Source organism: Vulpes vulpes, chromosome X (genome assembly GCF_048418805.1).
Source record: "Vulpes vulpes isolate BD-2025 chromosome X, VulVul3, whole genome shotgun sequence".
NCBI classification, from domain to species: Eukaryota; Metazoa; Chordata; class Mammalia; order Carnivora; family Canidae; genus Vulpes; species Vulpes vulpes.
In genome coordinates this window covers 77,766,320-77,778,889 of record NC_132796.1, presented here as the reverse complement: position 1 = coordinate 77,778,889, position 12,570 = coordinate 77,766,320, and the positions used below count along the sequence as shown (strand labels likewise).

General features: G+C 52.4%; 1 protein-coding gene across 1 annotated transcript in view; it reads right to left on the bottom strand.

The window, feature by feature from the left end:
- The window catches only part of FRMPD3 (FERM and PDZ domain containing 3), a 138,130-nt gene extending 135,716 nt beyond the window's left edge, over positions 1-2,414 (bottom strand). The window contains exon 1 of the mRNA XM_072744322.1: positions 1,791-2,414. The gene's annotated coding sequence lies outside the window, so the exon portion shown is untranslated. The remainder of the gene's footprint in view (positions 1-1,790) is intronic.
- Between the last annotated feature and the right edge of the window lie 10,156 nt (positions 2,415-12,570).

The window sequence follows — 12,570 nt, the reverse complement described above, 5'->3', positions numbered from 1 at the left end:
CAAAAAAAAAAAAAAAAAAAAAAAAAAAGCCACGAAATTGGGTAGAAGCCGGCATGTCTGCGGCAAGGCCAAGTCTTGTTGAGGTCTCCCTGGGGAGAACTGAGAGCCTTCAGCTCTGTGGAAATAGCCAGGGCTTCCTGGGAAGCCTCTCTGGGCTCCCGGAAAGCTGGGAACTGGATTCCCTCGGCTTCTGCAGTAAGCTTAACGGAAAAGGAAGGGGAGGGAGGGAGAGGCAGGGTCCTCCAGCTCAAAGCCAAAGTGCGCCTTTCACCCCAGTCTGCCAGCAGGGAAAACTCACTTGGGGCTTTTCTCTGAGTCAGCATAGATTCCGCACCCTCCACTCCTGAAAGGGGCGCCCCCAAGGGAACCTTGGTCTTATAACAATTTCCCCAAGGGGCAGGAGTCCAAAGACTGCCCCGCCCTCCACCAGAGCTGCAGGATGATGAGACCACCCGGTGGACACTGGGGCTCTGCAGCTTTACCAGCATGCCAATGGGAGGGGACAGGTCCACCAGAATTTAGTATACACCGTGGTCAAGGGCTCCTGGGTGACACCTGCAAGGGTGGGGGTGCTACCTGCTTCTGGGGAGAGGCGTTAAGCATTTGCCCCTGCAGTGGTTTCAGTGTGTGTGTGCGCGCGCGCGCGCGCGCGAGGGGGTGCGCGCGTGTGTGTGTGTGTGTGTGTGTGCGCGCGCGCGCGCGCGCGCGCGAGGGGGTGCGCGCGCGCGCGCGCGAGGGGGTGCGCGCGCGCGCGCGCGAGGGGGTGCGCGCGCGGGGAGGGGGCAGGGGCGGGGATGGGTTTGGGGGAGGCCCAGGAGCTCCGGGGTGGAAGGGCACCACTCTCAGAGTTAGCAATGCTTCTTCCCACCCCAGAATGGAGTTCTTAAGGGCCCTGGTGTAGGTGTCTACAGTAGCTTGGGGAAGGGGTTGGCTGTGTGTTTGTGCGTGTGTGTGTGTGGGGGGGGAGGCAGCAGGTACTGGATCTGCAGTAATGTGCAGTTGTCATGTAGTTTCTCAGGGATACTCTGAGACAACACACACTCACATACACACTCTCCAAGCTCCAAAGCACCAGGCTGGGGAGTAGAAGTGTGTGTGTGTGTGTGTGTGTGTACAGGTTTTTTGGCACTGGGGAGGTATGCATAGCTATATGTGTTTGGGTGGACTGCTTAATTAGCATCCTGGTGGAGGGGCAAGTGTATCTGTGTGTGTGTGTGTGTGTGTGTGTGTGTGTGTGTGTGTGGTCTTTCGACTAGCTGAGCGCCCGGTCTGTGGTGCGGCTGTGTGTGCGTGTGTGCGCGCGTCCGTGTCCGCGTGTGAACATGGCCCCAGGAACCACACACATGCTTCAGACAGCTGTTTCTGGCAGCCCTGGGGCTCGAGCTTCTCCGGGCACCCCTGCTAAGTGGCCGCCTCCCAGCAGCCAGGCCCCGCGTCTCGCCAGCTCTCCCAACTGTGCCCAGGGCTCCGGCGCACACACAAAGGCACCATAATGAACGCGCTGCACTCCCCTGCACTCGGCTCCTCACCCTGCATCCCCGGTGGCCGAGGCGAGCCCGCTAAGCCCGCGGCTCTCCCGGCAATGGGCGCGCACCCGGCCGCTCCCCACGCCCGCCCAAACTCCGGGCGGCCCGACGCTCGGCGCCCCCTGGCCTGACCCCGGCTCCCGGGGGCGCCCAAGCGCCGGGCGCCCCCGAGGCGGCCCGCAGCGGCAAGCTCCCGCTGCGACCCACTCCTGGCCCAGCTGAGCTAGCGGGCGCGCCCCCCGCTGAAGGCAGCGCGCCTCTTACCTTCTTCCTCCGCCTCTTCTTCCTCCTCCTCCTCCTCGTCGTCGTCTGCAGCGGCGGCGGCGCGGCGGCGGCGGCGGCGACGGCGGCGGGACTAGGGCGCCCGTGTCCCCGAGCCCGGCACGGGCGTGGGGCTCAGTGGCGCCGGGCAGCGGGGCGGGCAGAGGCTGGCGGGGCGGCAGCAGCTGGCCCGGGACACGCGGAGCCGGCGCGCAGGCGGCGGGCTGCGGGAAGGCTGGCAGCGGCGCGCGCGGACTCCTCGGGCGGGCTCCATGGCTGCGCCGCGGGCGGCACCATCGCCGTGGCTCGCTAGTCGCTCTCTCGCTCCAGGAGTGCGGCAGGCGGCGAGGTGACGGCTGGTGGCGAGGCGGCCGGACAGCCAAGGAGGGGAGGGGAGGAGGGGCGGGGGAGGGGTGAGGGAGGGGGGAGTGCAGAAAGAGGGGCCTCTCCGGCGCCTCCCGACCCCCGAGTGCTGGCGTCGGTTTCCCCGAATGGGAACGCGGCTTAAAGGCGCAGCTCCCGGCTGGGTCACAACTAAAAATAAGCACAAAATTGACAATTGGGGAAAAAGAATCTCTCAAGGCGCAAACCCAGCAACCCAGCAACCCAGCCACCCGGCCCGGCGCTGCCTCACTTCTTGAACCTGCCGGTTTGGTTGGTCTCTGCCAGGAACTGCTGGCAGCTAACAGGGCAAAGCCAATTTCCAAAGTGAACCCGGAAAAGTGCGGGGGTGGGGGTGGGGAGTGAACTGCGGAGAAGGGGCGACGGGGAACTCTCGCTTAGGGACCTGGCCTAAGCCAGTCCTAACCTGGCCCCTGACCTTGTCTCCCCGAGCTCCCCTCGCCCCCTCGCCCCCACCCCCAATCTGCACGCCATCCACCGGGGTTGCCTTCCCTGCGGCTCCGCTCCGGGTCACCACTATCAACATCCACAGGCACCTTGAGTTTGAGCTCGGCTCCTGCTCCCAGCGTCTCTCCCCGGCGCTGGAGTGCGAGCTGTTGCCTAGCCCAGGCCCCTGCCCGGGAGCCCACCTCAGGAAGAGAACGATCTGCCAGCGGCAAAGGTCCGCTTTAGAGCTCGAGGTTGGTTTGGGGAGAGGGGAAGGAGGTTAAGGTCGGCCTGCATGTGTGTTCACCAGCCTATGGAGGGAGGGTCCTGCGTAGACACACATACACACCAAAGGAGAGTAGCTAGGCACATACACACCAAAGACACACATACACACCAAAGGAGAGTAGCTAGGCACAGTGCCTGATGAATGAGCTCAGGACACTTTTAAGAGACACGCTATGAATACCAAACATGTAGCAGCCAAGATTCAAGAAAGCCTCTTGGTCTCCTAGTTGCCCTCGACCCCTTTGGAGGAGTTTTAGGGGCCAAGAAAAAGGCCACTCTCCCTCTCCCACAAAGGACAGCCTCAGCGAGGACCCAGGGGGACCCGTATGCTGGCTGACTAGTCTGGGAGGGGGAAGTTAAGGCCAGGGAAGAGAAAAGCAGAAGCTGTGGAGTTGGGAGAGCCACTGGTGATGATAAACGCATGGTGAATTTCCCAGTGTCAGGGGCCTTTCTGAGAGAAAGCTAACAGACACATTGGGCCCTCAGCAGTTCTAAGGTGAAAAGTGAGCCTTCCACAATTTCCCCTGTGTGCTTGGACTCTGGAAGGGAGGCTGCTCAAAAGAGGGGACACGTTCCAGTTGGAATCACCTCCTCACCTCCAGTTCTCTTTATTTTCTAAAGATTTTATTTATTTATTCACAAGAGACACACACAGAGACATAGGCAGAGGGAGAAGCAGGTTTCTGGTGGGGAGCCTGATGTGGGACTTGATCTCAGGACCCCGGGATCACTACCTGAGCCAAAGGCAGATGTTCAACTACTGAGCCACCCAGGTGCCCCATCTCCAGTTCTGTTTAAACAGGAAAGGCTGGAGGGCTACTGAGGGGCCACTGTGGAGCAAGAGGATGGTCTCGTAGGATGTGTGTGGTCCAAGATACAGAGGATAACTCTGGGTGCAGAGCTCTGTGGCTCCCCTGCAGCTAGGATCAGCAGTGGAGTAGCTGACTAGCAGATTTGGCCATCCATCCAGTGAGCACACTTTTGCTTTCTTCCTGGCACTTCTTATCTTGAAAGAAGGGATGGAAATTCCCTGCATCTGGTGGTGGTGGTGGGGTAGTCCAGGCTGAGAAAACAAGCCGATGGAATCATTAAAGATGGATGGTGAGTGAAAATAAAGACATTCAGGGAGAAAAACACACAATATTCCTGGCAGATGCATAGGCAGACCTGCATACAGGAGAATGCTCTAAGGAACACAACACACACACCAGGACACACACACATAGTCACACGTAGGACCAAGACATACTGAGCTAATACAAAAGAAGAAGAAGAAGAAGAAGAAGAAGAAGAAGAAGAAGAAGAAGAAGAAGAAGAAGAAGAAGAAGAAAAAGAAGAAGAAGTCGTCTAGCCAGAGAAGTGACTCACACTTGATTTCTAGTCCTTCCAAAAGAGAGAGGTGACGAGAAGCAGGGAAGAGTTGGCCTCCTATCTCCAGGGATTGGAGAGGGAGCTGGGAACCAGCTGCCCAGTATGAATAATGCTATTTGTAGCCAGACAGTTCCTGGCTGGCTTCCTTGGGGTGATGTCTGGGGGAGGGGGGAATACCCTCCAGAGTCCCCTGATCCTTACAGAGTTTGTTCCTTACTAATAATAACACAGATGCCAACAAGTTAGTTTGTGTCAGTTCTTACCATAAAGCACAAGAGATTAATAACCCATTGGGAGAGACTCTGTCACTGTGCAAATGCAGGTGTAGGGCATCTGGGTAACCAGTGAGGCACTGTACAGTTTAGAATGGTGATTAAGGGCACAGCTCTTGGAGTTTACTTCTTATTAGATGTGTGACCTTAGGGAAGTCATTTACCTACTCTGAGCCTTACCTGTGGGATGGAGATGCTAGAGCTTCCCTCATACAGTTAGCCTGAATATTAAATGAGAAAATGGATATAAAAGGTCTCAGTAAATGGTAGTTGTCCTTTCTCAAGACCAATCTCCCTCCTAGCTAGCTGCTAAAAGGCTCCCCATTTTGTTCTCATTCTGCTTCATTCCAGTCTGATCTCATGTAGCATTTGCCTTGTTTCTTGCTCTTGGCCAAAGTGAGCTCTTCAGCCTGTGTGCACATTGGCTGACTTTATTTACAAAAGGAGATCTTCTGCCCCCACCCCAACCCCAGTGAATCACGAAGGTAGGGTTCTGGTTTTGGTTTTGTTGTTTGACAAGAGCTGAGCTGTGTGCACTCCCCATGCTCAACAGAAATGAGGGGAGAGGGAGAGTGGGGAGGCAGGGTACTGAAATGATCCTTCAATTCCTAACCCTGCACCAGAATGCAGCAAAATAAACACTTGCCGGTCAAACTGGGACCCTCATTCCAGTCACACTGGTATTTGCAACGATTCCCTCTGGGTAAGAATTCAGTCCTTTCAATCTCATGACAATTGGATGAGGAATGAAGATCTTCCAGCCAGAAGTCTATTTCCTATTAAAATCAATATGTTGAGATGACGCTAATAAGTGGCATTATTTTTCTCCCCCATGGACTGAGAGCAAGCAAACAACCAACTCACCGTTAAGTGAGAATCCAGGGATAAATGGATAGAATCTCTCTTGGCCTCCAGTAATGATAGTAATACTGACTACCGTTTATGGACCCATCACTCACTGCACGTAGGGTGCTTTGCTACCGCTCCTTGGAAAAGAAGACAGTTCTTCATCCTAGGGGATACAATTAGTTCCACTCCCCTGGTAGGACCTCCAGCCAGCCCTGAAAGCTTTACATACATTAACTCATTTCATGATCGTACTTAGAGAACATCATCATGCTTATTTTACAGAGGAGAAAACCAAGACTCACGTAGCAGTAAATGATGGAACCTGGATTCTAAACAGGTAATGACAATTAATAGTAATACTAATTATGCTTGCTAACTTTTATTGGGAGCTTATTATAGGCCAGGCACTGTGCTGGAATTTTGCAGCATTATCACATGTAATCCTCACAGTAAATCCAAGAGGGTAGGTCCTATGGCTATCACTAATTTGAAGGGAAACCGGAGACTTAGAAAGGTTAAGTAACCTCCACAAGATCACACAGCTAGTAGGGCCTAATCCAGGATTTGAACCCATGCCGGTTTGGCTACAATCGGTATAACGTCTCCCAATAGGCTGTGACTCCCAGCCTTCAATTGAGGTTACACAGAAAAGATAGGCTGCTGGCATTTTTCTGGAGACGTATGAAGCTGTCTGCCTCTGCTGGGTCCACCCAGCCATCTACTAACACTCAGGAAAAGATGAAAAAATGAAAAGGAGGGTACCACTGATGGTGATGGCCAGAGTATGAAGTGCACCTGCCTAAGGCATCTGGGGAACCCCCTGGATGGCTGGGCAGGCCCTGGGATGGTAGGAGGGATGGCACAATTGGAAAGATCCTTTATAATTTTCACCCCCAGCCTTTTTTGCCCCATCTTGCCTTTCAGCAAGACACCCACCCATCCTAAAGCATCTCAGGCCAACCAAGGCCCTGGTGTTTGGGACAGGGTCATGGAGGCAAAGGGAGAGGAAGCTCTTATGTTCCTGAGCTATTGGGGAAACTGGGAGCTAGCAGGCAAGCTGGATGACAAAGAGGCTCCCAGAGAAAAATGGAGAAGAAAAGGATCGTTTTCAAGGATTTGTCACTAGGAAGAAGGACAAAAGGTTGGGCAATTATGCTAAGAAGGCTTTTTGGTGGCCCTCTGTGGGCAAGCCCAGCCAGCCTGCGGGTGTGGTCTGGGAAACCCTGAAGGAAGCTGCGCACATCAGGCAGGCAGGGCCATGAGCCACAGACTGCAGCCAGCCCTTTCCCAAGCCTGGGCTGGCCACTGCCTCCTCCCCCTAAAAGCAGCTGCTCAGCTGGCCCTGCTGCCTGCTAGTTGAATGGGTCCCCCTAGCTCCCTGCTTCCCAGTCTCTTCTTGCCCCTCCCCTACGCAGCCTGCTAGGGAAGTGACCAGTCATGGGAGGGGGAATCCCCAGTCCAAGTTGAGGATCATTCCACAGTTGTGCCCTGTGGCCAGAATGTAGTCACTCTGTTCTTGGCTCCTCTCTGGGGTTTGGGGTCAGAGGGACACAAATTTGCATCCATAAAGCCCAGGCAGGTCTCTTGCCTTCCCTGCTCCTGCTTCTCTCACTTACCTAAAGTATAGGCAGAACAAAATTTCCTTCTGGCATCCCACGGGTACCTCCCCCCAGAAAGCCCCCCCCAACTTTTTTTCCCTAGATCTTCTTTGAGCGCTGTCCCCTGGACATCTCCTCCACCAAAATGTATCCATCCCTTGTCCTAGTCCTAGATAATCCCAAACTAATCTATACTTAGGTAAACACAGAGTTTAATGGGCAGTGCTTCTCAACCTTTATACACACACACACACACACACACACACGCATTCCCACAGAATCCCTAACAATAGAATAAAGTGAAGATCTGGAGGCGAAGGCCAAAGTGGCCCAAAGTGTCAAATTTCTTCCAAGTCTCACATATAATTTCAAAACATGAATGTCCACATTCCACTCCATACTCTGGTGGTTGATTTACAACAGATAGTGGTCAAATCCGTGCATAAGTGGAAGCCCCAGAACACTGAACTCTGTTTATCCCATGGCTCTGTGTCTTCCACAAGGTACATTCGAGAAGCACTGAAAAATGCATCATCCCAGAACCTGCTTTTGATACACGATCTCTACTGAAGAGAGTGGTGAGCAGAAAGAATGACTAGAACAATTTGCAGTGTTGGGTGTGGCAGGGTGTGGGGGGCAGGGGTCACCCAGTCTTGTCTTCTTATTAAGCTCTATTTCCCCCTCAGGACTCCTCTGCACCTCTAGGTCCCAGAGGGCTCAGGCAGCAGTTGGTGTGATTAGAGCCTTCCCCTTATTCAAATTCACCCCCCCTCCCCCACTGGACTGTGTGTGCAGGAAATTCTCATTTGGGTTAAGGCCCAGTCTCCAGAAGGTCCTGGTAAATTGCACATGTTATCTGGAATGGACAGCACATTAAGTCATTAGCGCCCATTAATGCACTCGCCTGAATAAATCTATCAGATTGCCTGTCACCTCTTGGAGGCCAGAGCTATGAGGGGATGAGACATTGACTGGGGACCTTTCCTTAGGGTGCTATGGGGTAGGTTGGAGGAGCTCTAGCACAGTGTTCCCCCAGCTGTGAGTCTTGACCTCTACCCCAGCCCCAGCCCCCTGCTGCATCAGAATCCTGCAGGGAGTTGTGAATAGGCTGATTCCAGGGCCCCAGGACTCTATTTAAAGAGCACCCTGGGTCACACTTGTGTCCAAGCACAGCCAAAGGAAGCCTGAGGAGAGGAATGCTGCTCTGGGGGTCTTGGGGCCCAGGGCCAAATGGGCAACCACTGAAGGCCTGGACTCAGACTTCCCCACCAGCTTTGCATCCTCTTAGCTGGACTTGGGAGCTTCCTTTTTTCATACCCTCCTCTCTCTCTCTCTCTATCTCTCTCTCTCTCCCCCTACTTTTTTTTTTTATCTCTTTCTAGAGAAACAGCTTTTGCATTGCTGCCTCCTCCTCGCCCACCTCCTTCAAGCAGAGGGAGACCTGCAGAGAGGGCCAGTGGCCCAGGAAGGCCTTGGAGTGGGAGCTGAATTGACAGACTCTGGGGAATCACCCAACATTTCCTTGTGTGCTTTCCCTTGCTCCCCCCTGCTGGCATCTTGGGCATGTTTGCCCTCCTGGAGTTCGGAAGCAAAACACCAATTTAAATTGATGCTGACAGAGCCTGTCAGATGCCAAGTGCTTGCCACTGCTGTTGCCACCAGTACAGCTCATCCCTGTGAGGGAGTCTGGGCCTCTGCTTGAGACATTGCTTCCTCAGGGCCGGCCTCCTGGCCTTTGCTCACCTCTGTTTGGGTCTGGAGGTGGAGGTGGAGTGAAAGGAGAATCTGGGTAGATGAGAGCAAGTGCTCCTAGGCTGATGAGCAGAGGGCTGGGTTGGGCCACTCGGTGTTCTTAGAAGCTTTACTTAACCTCTCTGGGCCTAAGTGTCTCCCGGCAGGGAACCTGAAGGAGAATCTCACACCTGCTCAATGCTTTTCACAGGGATGCAGACTTACAGGAGGATGTACGTGGACCTTTTTGGAAGCAAAATACCAAAGGCAGATGAATGTCTCTGGAAAGCCCCTAGGGAAGAAAGGGTGTTTAAGTCTATGTCCCTGCAAATCCCGCCCCCCTCCCAGGGAGGGGTTCCTTGATCATCTGATGAGAGCTAATGGGCCAATGAATTTCTCTCCCAACACTGTGTTTGTTCAGAGCCAAGCTTTCAATGTCTTTGTCCAAAGGTGTGGCTTATAATAGGAGGAATGTTCTACCTGCAGGCAGGTGGCTGAGGAGTTCGAGGGTATGGGGGCATTTCCTGGTTCACCCTCAGAGAACCCCTTATGAGTGCACAGGGCTTTACAGTTGGCTTTTGTTTGATCTTCACAATAATGCTGCGAGCTATTCAAGGCTGCCCTGTTCCCCCATTTTGTGGATGAGGAAGTTGAGGCTCAGGTTGGCCAAAGGACCGCCCAGGGCCCCACAGGTAGGAAGCCAGTGATTATTCCCAGAGTGTTCCTCCCTCTTTTCCTTGCCCACTCCACCTAAGCAGAGCACAGGGCTCAAGAATACCAGGTCTTGAGGGGTCAATGGGTTCTCCCACTCACTTTTCCTGTTTGTCCCTGATCTCTGTTTTCTGTGCTCTCTCTGGCTGCCATTCAACAGACAGGGAAGGAAAAAAATTAGCTTTGCAAGGAAAAGCAGGTGTTGGTTTGTGCGTCTTGGTGGGATAAAGCAATAACCCCCAGAATAGGCCTGATGAGAACATGCTCACTGCTGGACTGTCAGTAACTTGTTATGTTTGACGTGGAGTCAATTGATTAACCTGTCTGCGACTTCTCATCTTTTCAACTTGCATAAGCCTCTCTATGGTCATGGTGGGTGGGCCTAACAGGAGAGGGAAGGAGAACAGGTGAGAGCCGGGGCCAGCTAATGAAAAACAAGAGCCAAAAAGCACTTTGCAACCATTCCTAAGTGATGCATGGATGTTTAATGGCATTCATTGCCTCCAAAGCCATGGCTCACAAATGGGAGGCATTTGTGAAGGCACTGGCAGGCAGTTCCCCTATAATTCAAGAAGCCTCCTATTTAGGAGAAAGGCCTAATTATAGCTTCCTTTCCTTATCTCCTTCTCTTGTTCATTAAGACCAAAGGACATTTGCTCGGGAAATCAGATCTTGGTTTCAGAAGATTTCATCTGCTTCCACAAATTGAATTTCCCACCTGGAGTCAAATTCTCTATTTATAACAGAGATATCATCTGCTCAGAAATCTGTCCTTGGTATGGGCCTAAGCTTGCTGAGATGTGCTTTGAATAGTGACCAGCTCCCTGGGCTTGGCAAGCCTGTGAGAACTAAGGCTTTGGTCTCAGAGTGTGGAACCAGACTGCGTCTTTTAGAGAGAAGCTTGGGCTTGGGCTGGCTTTGTCCGGAGACCTGGCCCCTGTCAGCGATAGAGCACCTTTTCAGTTGCTGCAGCTGCAGGAGGTTAAAGTCTCAGTCTGAGCTTTGGTCTTCCTATCTTCACCTCCAGTCTACCCGCCTAGACAGGTCCATCTCGCCAAAGCATGGCTGACACCACTCCTATCCTGCCTTCTGTATGTTGATTTTGTAGTTTCCCCAGCCTGTGCTGCTCTCCCTCCTCTCTGCTTAGCCAATCGTGTCCCTCCCCTGAGGCCTCAGCCCCATCACCTGCGAGAGTCCCATCCTCCTAGGAAAGCTGAGCGCTTCTCTCCGTGCTAGTCATTTGGCACAGAGCAGAGCGAGCGGCTGTCACAGCACTTGTATTCTTGGCTTCGACTGTAATTTGTCCTTTTGTGGGCATAGCCCTGTCTCCTTATCTTTGTGGGCATAGACCAGGCTTTATGCTCCTTCTGATCTGCCAGAGGGCCTGGCCCAATGCTGGGTGATGGCTGGTGGTGGGGGTATGGGGGCAGAGCTGGGTCCAGGCTGCCTTCCCCTTCTCATAGTGCCCCAGAGTTCTGCAGTCTCTGATGGCTGCTTTGTTTTCAGGAGGCTTGAGCCTCCCCCCCTCTCCATCTCTTTTTCTTGTCCTTCACTAGAAAGTCCTAGCACCATTCAGTAGCTCGCTTTTATTAATCATTTTGATGGTTCTTCCTTGGACCTTCTTCAGTGTCTCTGAAATTAATGAATCCAGAGGCAGGAAAAAAAAACCAACTGGGAAGTCAGAGAAGTGTCTTTTATACGACCCTCCCTCAGATGGGTTTTCAGAGTCTGCCGTGGAGCCAGCCAGCCACTGTATTCCCTAAGGCATACCTAAAAAAAAAACAAAAAACAAAAAAAAATTCTTGATTGCCTAGCTAGATCCTCTGAGTTTCCAACCCCTGGGTAGCTGGAAGCTGGGACAGGGTGGTTGTTCTAAACTGCATTTCCTCAGTCTCAAATAGGCATGGTGGGAACTCATCCTTAGGGAAGGAAGTCTCTTTCTTTGCTCTGGAGAGACCACTTGTAGTCACCTATCCACTCATGGGCCATTAATTTACTCAGATACAACTACTCCAGTCTGGCCTGGGAAATCTTCTCTTTAATAAGAAGATGGGGGAGAAGCCCACACCACCCGTTGGCTGTGGAGCAAGAGCCTATATTTACTGAGCCGTTTCCAGGTGCCAGGCATGGTGCCATGCGGGTTAGTTACATCAACCTCTCATTAAATCCTCAAAATGAGGGACACCTGGGTGGCTCAGTGATTGAGCATCTGCCTTCAGCTCAGGGTGTGATCCCAGAGTCGTGGGATGAAATCCCACATTGGGCTCCTCATGGGGAGCCTACTTCTCCCTCTGCCTATGTCTCTGCCTCTATCTCTGTGTCTCTCGTGAATAAATAAATAAAATTTAAAAAATCCTCAAAATCATTCTCCGAGGTAAGTGTTTTGATCCTTGATTGCAGATAGGAAACTGAGGCACAGAGAAGTGAAATAATTTGCCTAAGGTCACTAGGTAGTAAGTGGCAACACTGGGATTCACGCCCAGGTTTTTCAAGCCAAATGTGAACTTCACCACCACTCTATTCCACCCTGATGAGTAAAACTGTCTTTGTGGAGGTGCTAGGGTGGCCCAGTAGGTTGAGCTTTGGACTCTTGGTTTCTGCTTAGGATCCACTCCTGATTGTTATCTCAGGGTTGAAGACTGAGCGCCCCCCCTTCGGGCTCTGCATTGAGCACAGAGTCTGCTTGGGGTTCTTTCTCCTTTTCCCTCTGCCCTTCCCACTCTCTAAAAATAAATAAATGAAAAAAAATCTAACTCTGTGGAGGGACTTAAACAGGTATTTACGCACCTGTGTTCATAGCACCAATAGCCAAAAGGTGGAAACAGTGCAAATGTTTGTTGGTAGATGAATGCGTAAACAAAATATGGTATACATATATGATGGAATATTACTCAGCCTTAATGCTGATACCTGCTACAGCATGGATAAACCCTGCAGACATTATGCTAACTGAAATAAGTCAGACACAAAAGGACAAATATTGTATGATTCCACTTATGTGAGGCACAAACTCACAGAGGCAGAGACCAGATTGGTGGTTGTCAGGGATTAAGGGAAGAAGAGAATGGGGAGTTGTTTTTTGGGTACAGAGTTTCAGTTTTGGAAGACTGGAAAAGAGTTCTGGAGACGGATGGT